The sequence below is a fragment of the Lactuca virosa genome, chromosome 8 (assembly GCF_052849685.1).
Source record: "Lactuca virosa cultivar CGN04683 chromosome 8, Lactuca_virosa_CGN04683_v6, whole genome shotgun sequence".
NCBI classification, from domain to species: Eukaryota; Viridiplantae; Streptophyta; class Magnoliopsida; order Asterales; family Asteraceae; genus Lactuca; species Lactuca virosa.
This window is the reverse complement of record NC_136433.1, coordinates 239,471,116-239,483,576: the sequence shown is the minus strand read 5'-3', so window position 1 is coordinate 239,483,576 and position 12,461 is coordinate 239,471,116.

Sequence of the window (12,461 nt, the reverse complement as noted above, 5' to 3'; positions counted from 1 at the left end):
ACCTAAAACTCATGAAATCATCAAGGTGAGCTTCATACCCCCATGTTTTTCGTGTTTTTCAGGGGGGAATACAAGTCGAGTTTCGTTTACCCATTGGATATTTACATGCACCAACTTGTTTATGGAATGATTTGTGCATTTGATGTCGAAAACTTCATGCTTACATACATAAAAATCGTGTTTTATAAACTTGTCATAAGTTAAAATGCGTTTGTCCGTTGGATAATTTCATGCACTGTGATTATGTGATGAACATGGAACATATTCTTGTATAAAAAGGTTAATATCAATTGTTAACTACATAAAAACTTTGACACATGTGTTTGTTATCATTTTGGTTACATAAAAATCGTGATTGACTATGGTTGACCCAAAATAAAAATATTTTGTGTTACAAATTTACAAACCGGTAAAAAGGTGTTAAACAAAACTACAAAGTTTGATATTTTCCTTTTACAAATAATTTTATTAGTAAAATAGTCGTAGATTTGTCATCACAATTTTTGGATGGTTTAAAAACCCAAAAAAACAATGTTATGTTTACTACTAGACATAACTATTATTAACTTCTTATATAAAGTTTTATAACTAGTTTTCGCAATAGAGATTACAAGACAAACTGTTGACAGAAAAATTTGCGTGTCATAGAACACATGTCCTAAAACGTGGATCATGAAAACTGTTAAAACGCATGTAATAAACACCTGTCATGAATTTACACTAATGAAGCCATTTCAAATATAATAAAAGGGAGTCGAAGTCCGCGTAAATCCGTTAATGCTCTAGTGAGACACTATCTTCACTATACCTACCTAACGTACACTCTAAGTCCTGTAGTTATAACTAGAGTCTTCTGGAGGGAGAGCGATATAGTTGTGTATAGATCTATACGGGGATTGACACACCCACACCTGAGCTGTTCGCTAAATCTAGACGGGCCAGTCTAGGGTAACAAATATCTTACCTATTTACGATGCCTGAAGAACGTCGCAACAGGCATACAATCATATCAAGCATGGTTATAATGACTCACATAGGGATTAAAAATACTATCTTGGTTTACGGGAAGCTCACACTCCACTAGTTTTATAAATTATAAAACTGCATACTATTTTTCAGTATGCTATTATCACAATTCCGGTCTTAGGGTTTAAGACTACAGATTTTCATACATCAAAAAATATTGGATTTTCTGGGAACATACAAAGAAACATGCATACATACATTTTGTCTTTGGTATAAGACATACAATTCACTGATATATAAAATATTGGATTTTCTGCAAACATTCAATACCTTTCAAACGAAACAGATACAAATCGATTTTCATACAAAAATACTTATGAACTCACCAACATTCATTGTTGACGATTTTTAAAATGACTTGTATTCTCAGGGAACCAGTAAGAACGTACTTAAGTCATCGAGAACTAGATTTTTGTTGCACTTTGGAATAGTTACTTTTCAGTTAATGTTGTGTAAACTTTGAACAAATACACTATGTGAACAATGTAAGTTTGTATGTCTTAATGTATGTTGTGCGGGTTTCTATGTCCATTTATATTCAATTGTTATGATACTATACAATGACGTCATTCGTCCCCGGACGTTTCTGCCGTCCTGGTTCGGGGGTGTGACAGTTTTGACATGAGTACTTGAACCATTTGAATTCCAAATATATCTAAGATGTATTTTTATGCTTAGGAACATGTTGTACCACAGTGACTATCTATCAGTGTTGTAAAATTCAGCATTAGCGGCCACCAAGGCGTTTGATGGGATCTTATTGTCTATGATTAATGCTAAATGTTCTTATAAATTAGAGTTGATCCTTGCCGGTCCAAGATGCACTAAAAATCATCCGATCAAATTTTTCAAAATAAATTATTAATTAGTCAAACTTACAATAATCGTTAGTGAAAAAATTATCAAAAATGTCATCTATTAGTCAATACATTTTGAATTTTAATTACTTAAATATTAAAACCCTTCTTAGTCCCTTGACAACAGGTGACCGCCTGACTACTACCTAAGGACTTTCGTAACCTTTGTTTTTGTATGATCATATCGTGTATCGATATATTCATTGAACCGATGCCAATCACCTAACTGGTTTTATTAATTCCCATCAAGATCTTGTACATATTAATCCTTTTATAAGTTGAAAATCATTGCCAAGTTAGGTGCATACAAAAAGACTAGCCTTGGTATCCATATGTTACATTATGGTGTCGTTGTTGGTGTTAGAGTGGGATGTCTATAGGGTGAATTTAGGGTAGGCGTGTGAATGCGGGTATAGGTGTGGGTGTAGGGATAGGTTAGACGTAGACGTCGATATGTTCTTGTGGATGTAGTATGCATGTCGATGTACGCTGACGTCGGGTTTGTGGGTTTGTGGTTGGCTAAATAGGTGGTCAAGGTGTTTGTTGAGAGAGATGATGTAACAACCAAAATTTTCCAAGCAATTTAAACTTTTCGAAAACAACACAAATCCATTAATTATTACAAAAAGGTTCTCAATTAGTTTATTATCAGAGTATCCCAGAAACATCAACATAAAAATGAGGAGCGGTACGATCACACCTTCGCCTTGCCACGATCTCCTGAAGTACCTGAAACAATACACTGAAACTGTAAGCCCGAAAGCTTAGTGAGTTACCCCCAAAATACCAACCACATAACCAACCACATATCAAGTCATATCATAATACATAACAACCATGCATATCGAGTCTACATCGTGACTGGTCCGCCCGCACCAGACCTTCAGTCCACCTGGTCCACTCTCTGAGTCTACAGTATGACTGGTCCGCCCGCACCGGGCCTTCAGTCGGTCTGGTCCACTCCTCGAGCCTTGGCACGTCTGGACCGCCCTCCTGGGGCCTTCAGCCTATCCGGACCGCTCGCTGGGCCTACGGTCTATCCGGTCCGCCCTGGTTATGTTGGCCTACAGCACAAAGCAGGACCCGCCTCAACCCAACCTCAGTCAAACAACCATGTGCACATAAAACAGTGAATCACATAATAATTCCCAGACAAACCGATCTATCAGATCAAACAACATAACAACATCCTAACCAGGATACCGACCTAACCGGTCACTAGCATAGCATTACCCTATATACTAGGATACCGACCTTAACCAGGTCACTAACATAATACCATCCTAATTACCAGGATGCAGACATAGGAAATCAATACATATCAAATAAATACCCAGATTCCTATCCGATAAAGGGTCGGCCTTGGTGCCTTAGACCCTGTTGATATAGTGAGGATAACTCACCTTGCAACTGCCGAACCGAATCACGAAAGCACAAACCCGAAGCACTGCCTCCAACTTCAACACATATCATCATCAATGATCCAAGGACATAAATATCCAAAAATTACCATAATACTCCTGAAGGTCAAACTGGTCAAAATCCACCTTCCTGATTGACCCTACTTGCCGAGTCAACCCATTGACTTGCCGAGTTCCTAAACTCAGGAAACTCTCATAACACGACTCAACTCGCCGAGTCACCCCATGACTCGTCGAGTTCAACAATCTCTGAGTCTTAACCTGACCAACTCACTGAGTCACCACTCAACTTACTGCTCTGAGTCTAACCAGAAGAGGTTGGGGATTCTGCGTCGTGACTCGCCGAGTCCAAGAACAGACTCGCCGAGTCCACGACAACCTTCATCAGACTCGCCGAGTTGTTCTTCCAACTCGTCGAGTCCAAGCTCATCATCATATGATTCGCCAAGTCACCCATGCGACTCGCCGAGTCACTACGCGACTCAATGCCTGAAACCCTGGCCCAACTCGCCGAGTCATCTCCCAGACTCGCCGAGTTCATACGTGCATTCCCATATTCGAGAAATACAAAGCTACTCCTTTGCTCCAAACAATAGATCTGGGTCCCTAGAATGCATTAGCAACATAAAGTTGCTACCTTTACGTGCTTCATGTCCCATAATTCCAAAAACCATGCTAGAAAGGAACTTAACTCATGGGGAATGTCTTTTGCATAGCAACTAAAAGGGCTTTCTGCATGTTTGATCCAAATAGAACTCAGATCTGGAGTTTCAACTCCAGATCTAACTCATGCACCAAAATCTCATCATATTATCTCCAAACAAACCCTAAACTCCATGAAAGAGGGATCTAGAAAGGAGAAGGCCAAGGATAACGATTCATTACCTCCAAAACGACCTCCCACTGAAGATTAAACCGAATCTCCACAAATCTCCTTGATCCAAGCTCCTTGATCTTCAAGACCTCTTCACAAATTACTTATCCAAGCTCCAATTTGTTTCCCAAGGACTCTCACACACGAATTTAGGGTTTCTGGATCTCAAAGGGTGCTAAGGGGGTTGAGGGGAGGACATTAAGTCCTTTAAATAGGGTATAAACCCTATGATTAGGGTTTTCCTCTTCCAGCACTGACTCGTCGAGTCCAGCCGCCGACTCGGCGAGTCAGGCCACTTAATCACGTGCCCGACACTCGCTTCGACTCGACGAGTCAAGAGACCTACTCGTCGAGTCCCTTCCTTAATTTTCACATAACACCCTTCAACTTCTTGCTTCTGAACTTGGGATGTTACAATTCTCCCCCACTTAGATTAGGTTCGTCCTCGAAGCCTACTGCAGCACACCATTCCAGATGATACTCCCACAATGCATCTACTGATCTCACACCGGCCCAGATCCCTTCAAACACTACTATCGAATCCCTATAAAATCCATCTCTTCCCCTACAAGGTCCTGACAACTGTCTTAAGCCGGCCACCGGCTTCTTTTCTCTGATGACAACACTCATCAACTAAGTGCCACCTGATGATACTACCATATTCCCGACTTGCACCCACTTCCGCAGCTTGCGAAAACCGGATACCATAATAGACCACCACACTCTACCATAGCTTTAAGCTATCATCCTTTTGTCAAAACTGACGACAACCCGGGTGCGCGCAATATTGGAACTCATCCAGTTCTCCTCCTGAAACTAATCTCTTCTCTGTGTTAAGATAACACATCCTTCAGCGTCCAAACAACTCTCATGGACAACCAGCTAAAGCACATAAACATCCATACCTGGCCCCAACAGCCTCAGGCTGGAATTCCAGGTACATCTACGATGGGTCCAGCCATTCCCCGGACGGAACATCACCGCATACATAACTCATGACAATAACCATACTTGGATCCCAAGGATCTACCCTTGCATGACTTCCGAACTCCTCTGATTCGACATCAGTGCTAACCGTTCCACCACCTCAACGAACATCCAACCCGGATGTGCTTCCATACAACTCGTACAATCTCAGTGCTCACTATCAATAACCGAAATACTTCCGATCATCCATTTACACTACTGCTTTCCCTTCAGATAACCAATACTCCTTCCCGGAGCCACATACCCTTCCTTTCCATTCTTCAAGGAAGTCTACTCAACGACCTTTACCACATCACAAGTGTCATGGTGCTAAAACTCCACTTTACACCACCCATGCAGAGCAACTGTTACTCCCTAACTACCATATACTCCGAATCTGATCGCACAGCTAACGAAGCCCATACACGACCTCTAGCTAACTCTATCATCATGATCAATACTTGGGGCCAGACCTTATCGATTGCTATTTCACGGCGACACAATCACTCATTCTCGGCATACAGGTCTACTAACACATACAGAGTCTTCAGCATGACTGGACCGCCTCACCAGGCCTTCAGCCTATCTGGACCACTCTTAGAACCTTCAGCACGTCTGGACCGCCCTTTTGGGCCTTCAGCCTGTCTGGACCGTTCTTCGAGCCTTCGGCCTGACTGGTACGCCCACTGGCCTTCAGTCTATCCGGACCGCTCAAAAACTGTTGTTCATCACCCTGAACCATTCTTCCCGGGAATCTCTCCCATGCAGTCTGTTCTAGCCCTCTAGGGGTTCCGAAATCTAAATCCGTTCTATGAATTTTCACCCCGGCCTAATCCCAGGCCTCCCGTCGATCACCTACCTTACCAAAAACCATAGTCTGTTCCCTGCCCCATATGTCTATCACCTTCTCTAACCATACCACACTCTCGACTAATGACACTGCTGAATCCAAACAGCTAACTCACCTTGGATGCTTGCTGATTCACCTTAGAATTTGCCAATTCTCCCCACTTAGTGCACCAACTACTAACTACCAATGGCAAAATCGGCATGACTCGATCGACCCCACTTGGTATCGACCCCTTCTCCATGAACTCATTCCCTCTGGAGTGAGCAACCTCCACAGAACAACTCTCCCGTCATTGCACATCCTGAACTCTAAGGAAGTTCGAATCTCAACTGAACACCTCTCACATCGCAGTTGCTATTCCTTGCAGCGAGATCATATACCTTAACTTCCGACCATGAATCCTCCTGGACGCTAACGGCTACAACTCCTAACTACTAAGATCCTCAATCATACTACGAATCATGCGGAAAAAGGGCAGACAAATTTGCAATACCACACAAATAATAAGATAACAAGATGGAAACATACCTGCAGCTGTATCTGGCTCCGCCCTGGCCTCCTCTGCTATAAGCTGGAAAACGCGTCCCTGAGCCCTCGGAGGCTCTGCTCCACCCTGACCCCCGCCCGTAATCCTCAAATTGGCCGGTGCTGGAGCCTGCACCGGTCTTGCATCAAGCTGTGGACAGTTGGCCCTCAAGTGTCCAACCTGATGGCAATGATAACAAATCCTCATATCTTGCACCGGGGCCGACTTACGGCAATCCCTCGCATAATGCCCCTCTCTCCCGCACTTGCGACACGCACCATCGGATCGGCGAACTCCGGCATGACCCTTCCCACACTTCTCACAAGTGTGGCTGCTCTGACCTCCAACCCTAGAGTCAACGGTTTTGGACCGTTTCGGCGCCGACTGCGACTGCACCGGGGCCTGCCTCTGCTTTCGCAACTGCAACTCAATCTCCAACTCACGCCGCCTGGCGGCCTCCTACAACTCTAACAAGGTATCACATCTCTGCGTGGATATAAACTGCCGGATATCCCTCTTGAGCATACTCAGATATCGGGACATCTGAGCCTTCTCTGAAGCAAACTCCGGGCAAAACATCGCTCTCTCAGTGAACATCCTGGTGATCTCCGTCACCGTATCTGAATCCTGCTTTAGCTCCAAGAACTCCTGAGCCAACCTCTCTCTCTCTCAACTCGCGGAACATAACGAATACTGAACATTTCCCGGAACTGATCCCACGTAACCGCAGCCAGCTGCGCATCAGACTAGGATCCCGTAGTCAACCTCCACCAATCTTTCGCCCCGAGCCTCAAAAGGTTCAGAGCACACCTCACCCTCTGATCCGCAGGGCATGAACACGTGAAGAAACAACCCTCCACGTCTGACAACCATCTCATAGCAATGATGGGATCCTGAATTCCATCGAAGGTAGGGGGCTTTGTATTATCGAAGTCCCGATACTGAAAACCTCGACCTGCTCCTCCTCCTGCCGCTGCTACAGCCGCTACAGCTGCCGCGGCAGCTGTCTCCGCAAGAGCTGCATAGCGCTCATCAAAGTACTCAAACATGGCGGTCTTGATCGACCTAAACATCTCTGGCAACTCAGCCCTGAACATGGAAGCAACCTCATCATGCAGGATCTCGCGAATCCTGGCATCCAACTCATCCGTACTCATCTGACCAATGACCTCGGGTGGTACTGGTCCATCCTGACCACCCTCTCCTGATCCCGATCCTGAACCGGATCCTGCCCCGAAACGTCTCGTAATCGCCATACTACAAATCACCAACAAGACCCTTAGACACATCACATACCCGCCCGGGGAACTATCTCATAATCGACACCCTAGAGAGTTGTGACTTCCTTGATACGCGTATGGGTCCTGTGCTTTCAGTAGTACGGGCCCATACTACCTTCCACACCTACCCATATTTGTCTCAAGTATCACCATAACACTCTAACCATATACACACACACGGTGAGCGCTCAATCCTCACTCCTAGAGGAAAAGCTGAATATCTCAAATAAGGAAAACCATAGGCTAGTAGGCATCACATAATCAGGCAATTCTATCATGCAATTCCTGAAGATCCATAGCCTAGTACTAGCATGCTGTTCTAACATATCACATAAGCAAATAACTTGTATGGTATTTCGGGGTTACTTACTGGCTTTGGCTGATCGTACCCTCTGCATCCTCCTTTACTTATTTCGAAAACCTTTCGAAAACCATTTTGAAAATCCCTCCTTGATTTGAGACTGGATTCACACGAATGTTCCTCCAATTCACTCAAACCAAGGCTTTGATACCAACTTGTAACAACCAAAATTTTCCAACCAATTTAAACTTTTCGAAAACAACACAAATCCATTAATTATTACAAAAAGGCTCTCAATTAGTTTATTATCAGAGTATCCCAGAAACATCAACATAAAAATGAGGAGTAGTACGATCACGCCTTCGCCTTGCCACGATCTCCTGAAGTACCTGAAACAATACACTGAAACTGTAAGCCCGAAAGCTTAGTGAGTTACCCCCAAAATACCAACCACATAACCAACCACATATCAAATCATATCATAATACAGAACAGCCATGCATATCGAGTCTACAGTGTGACTAGTCCACTCGCACCAGGCCATCAGTCCACCTGGTCCACTCTCTGAGTCTACAGTATGACTGGTCCGCCCGCACCGGGCCTTCAGTCGGTCTAATCCAATCCCCGAGCCTCGACACGTCTGGACCGCCCTCCTGGGGCCTTTAGCCTATCCGGACCGCTCGCTGGGCCTATGGTCTATCCGGTCCGCCCTGGGTATGTTGTCCTACAGCACAAAGCAGGACCCGCCTCAACCCAACCTCAGTCAAACAACCATGTGCACATAAAACAGTGAATCATGTAATAATTCCCAGACAAACCGATCTATCAGATCAAACAACATAACAACATCCTAACCAGGATACCGACCTAACCAGTTACTAGCATAGCATTACCCTATATACTAGGATACCGACCTTAACCAGGTCACTAACATAATACCATCCTAATTACCAGGATGCAGACATAGGAAATCAATACATATCAAATAAATACCCAGATTCCTATCCGATAAAGGGTCGGCCTTGGTGCCTTAGACCTTGTTGATATAGTGAGGATAACTCACCTTGCAACTGCCGAACCGAATCACGAAAGCACAAACCCGAAGCACTGCCTCCAACTTCAACACATATCATCATCAATGATCCAAGGACATAAATATCCAAAAATTACCATAATACCCCTGAAGGTCAAACTGGTCAAAGTCCACCTTCCTGATTGACCCTACTTGCCGAGTCAACCCATTGACTCGTCGAGTTCCTAAACTCAGGAAACTCTCATAACACGACTCAACTCACCGAGTCACCCCATGACTCGTCGAGTTCAACAATCTCTGAGTCTTAACCTGACCGACTCACTGATTCACCACTCAACTTACTGCTCTGATTCTAACCAGAAGAGGTTGGGGATTCTGCGTCGTGACTCGTCGAGTCCAAGAACAGACTCGCCGACTCCACGGAAACCTTCATCAGACTCGCCAAGTTGTTCTTCCAACTCGTCGAGTCCAAGCTCATCATCATATGACTCGCCAAGTCACCCATGCGACTCGCCGGGTCATTACGCGACTCAATGCCTGAAACCCTGGCCCAACTCGCCGAGTCATCTCCCAGACTCGCCGAGTTCAAACGTGCATTCCCATATTCGAGAGATACAGAGCTACTCCTTTGCTCCAAACAATAGATCTGGGTCCCTAGAGTGCATTAGCAACATAAAGTTGCTACCTTTACGTGCTTCATGTCCCATAATTCCAAAAACTATGCTAGAAAGGAACTTAACTCATAGGGAATGGCTTTTGCATAGCAATTAAAAGGGCTTTCTGCATGTTCGATCCAAATAGAACTCAGATCTGGAGTTTCAACTCCAGATCTAACTCATGCACCAAAATCTCATCATATTATCTCCAAACAAACCTTAAACTCCATGAAAGAGGGATCTAGAAAGGAGAAGGCCAAGGATAACGATTCATTACCTCTAAAACGACCTCCCACTGAAGAATAAACCGAATCTCCACAAATCTCCTTGATCCAAGCTCCTTGATCTTCAAGACCTCTTCACAAATTACTTATCCAAGCTCCAATTTGCTTCCCAAGGACTCTCACACACGAATTTAGGGTTTGTGGATCTCAAAGGGTGCTAAGGGAGCTGAGGGGAGGACATTAAGTCCTTTAAATAGGGTGCAAACCCTAAGATTAGGGTTTTCCACTTCCAGCACTGACTCGTCGAGTCCAGCCGCCGACTCGGCGAGTCAGGCCACTTAATCATGTGCCCGACACTCGCTTCGACTCGACGAGTTAAGAGACCTACTCGTCGAGTCCCTTCCTTAATTTTCACATAACACCCTTCAACTTCTTGCTTCTGAACTTGGGATGTTACAGATGATGATAATTTGTGTTGGTTTGATGAATTATGAATAAAACAAAGAGAAGTTGGGATGACATTTTTGTCTTTATAGAAAACATAAGAAGTGAAATCTAAAATGTTTTTCTTTAGCCAAAAAATGGCAAATTCTTTTGGATGAGAAAATTAATGATATATCTAAACAACATTAATTCGTTTAAATTACAATTACTTTAAATTTGTTTGAAATCCATTAACCAAATAAACGCAATTTCACTTGATCAAATACCACTATGGGATTGAACAAACTCACAAAGCTTTATACACTTTAAGTTAACATTATAAAATTTGTTACATACCCTTGCAATTTTTCTAGCAAGAATCCATTTGAATTTTTTGTAAAAAAGAAAACCAAACCTTTTTATTCACCGAACTAAACTAATCTCTTCCATTTAATCCTATGGTCTGACTAAAAACAACTAATATAAATCTTGTGTTACATTATCAAAATTCTTAACTACCTCATTAAATTTCTTTTGTGTTACATTATCATCCCTTCCATACTATTAAGCTTGTTTGTTTTGATTTTAATTTCTAATAGTATACATATACCATAGTGAATGTAATAAGAAGGCAAGTTTCCCAAGATTTATATTGATATCTTTCAAGTTTTCATCACAAGATTAGTAAAATGATGAACACTAGATCTATTCTTGCTATTGTTGTTGCAATGATGTTTCTTTTGGGTGATGTTCACGCTCAAGGCTGTAATCCCAATGAAGATATAAAGGATTGCTATCCAGCTCTAATTGCAAAAGGTTCACCATCTGCAATTTGTTGTGAAGAATTAGATCACCATAGAAATTGCCTATTCAAATACATAGACATTAATCATATTATATTGCCACCACACTACCAATATCTCCCCAATCTTGCCAATACTTATGGCGTCTTCTTTCCTGTTTGTGAATTAGGGTTGTAGTTTGGTTGTGTCATTGTTACATCAATACGAATTACATCTTGATAATAAATTCATTCTCTTCATGTTTTAATTTGAATTTTTTAACCTTTACTTTTTGTTATATTAGTGTTTTTGATCATGTTATGCAACAAACTTTTAATTTATTATAACAAAGAATACGTTGGTATGTCAGGGTTTCTGTTGTGGGAGTGAAGTGAGTTTAGGTGATTTTATTGATCGTATCATTGGTATTTTAGTTTTCATTTGACATTGAATATATGTTAAAACATGGATATGAAATGTGTTTTGGTTAGTTAATACTTAATTCCATGGTGCTTCAAATGTCTAAAACAAGTTGACATTGCTTCCCATGGAAACTATTTTCTAGAATAGTTTATCCAAAAGGCCATTACTATTGAAATTTATCATTACTTTTCCCCCACGTGCCCAATATCATATGCAAAATTCAGGTCATCTCCAAGCTAATCTTCTAGTAACGAGAGACTGTTATCCGGTGCAATACGGTCTCACCCTTTAGCTCTTATTAAACCTCCACTCGTTAAAGCCTTTCATTATTACTAATACCTAATTTTATACACTTAGCAACTCGTTTTGACATGAGACTTTAACCATTTGAATTCCAAATATATTTTAAATGTATTTTTGTGCTTGGGAACATGTTGTACCACAGTGACTATCGATCAGTGTTGTAAAATTCAGCATTAGCGGTCACCAAGGCATTTGATGGGATCTTATTGTCTATGATTAGTGCTACTTATCATTTAGAGTCGATCCTTGCATGTCCAAGATGCACTAAAAATCATTCAATCAAACTTTTCAAAGTAAGTTCTTAATTAGTCAAACTTATAATAATCGTTAGTGACTAATATTATAAAAAATGTCATCTATTAGTCAAAACAATTTTATTTTTAATTACTTAAATATATAAACTCTTGTTCGTCCCTTGACAACAAGTGACCGCCGACTACTGCTTAAGGACTTTTGTAACCTTTGTTTTTGTATGATCATATCGTTTATCGATGTGTTCAATGAACCGATGCCAAT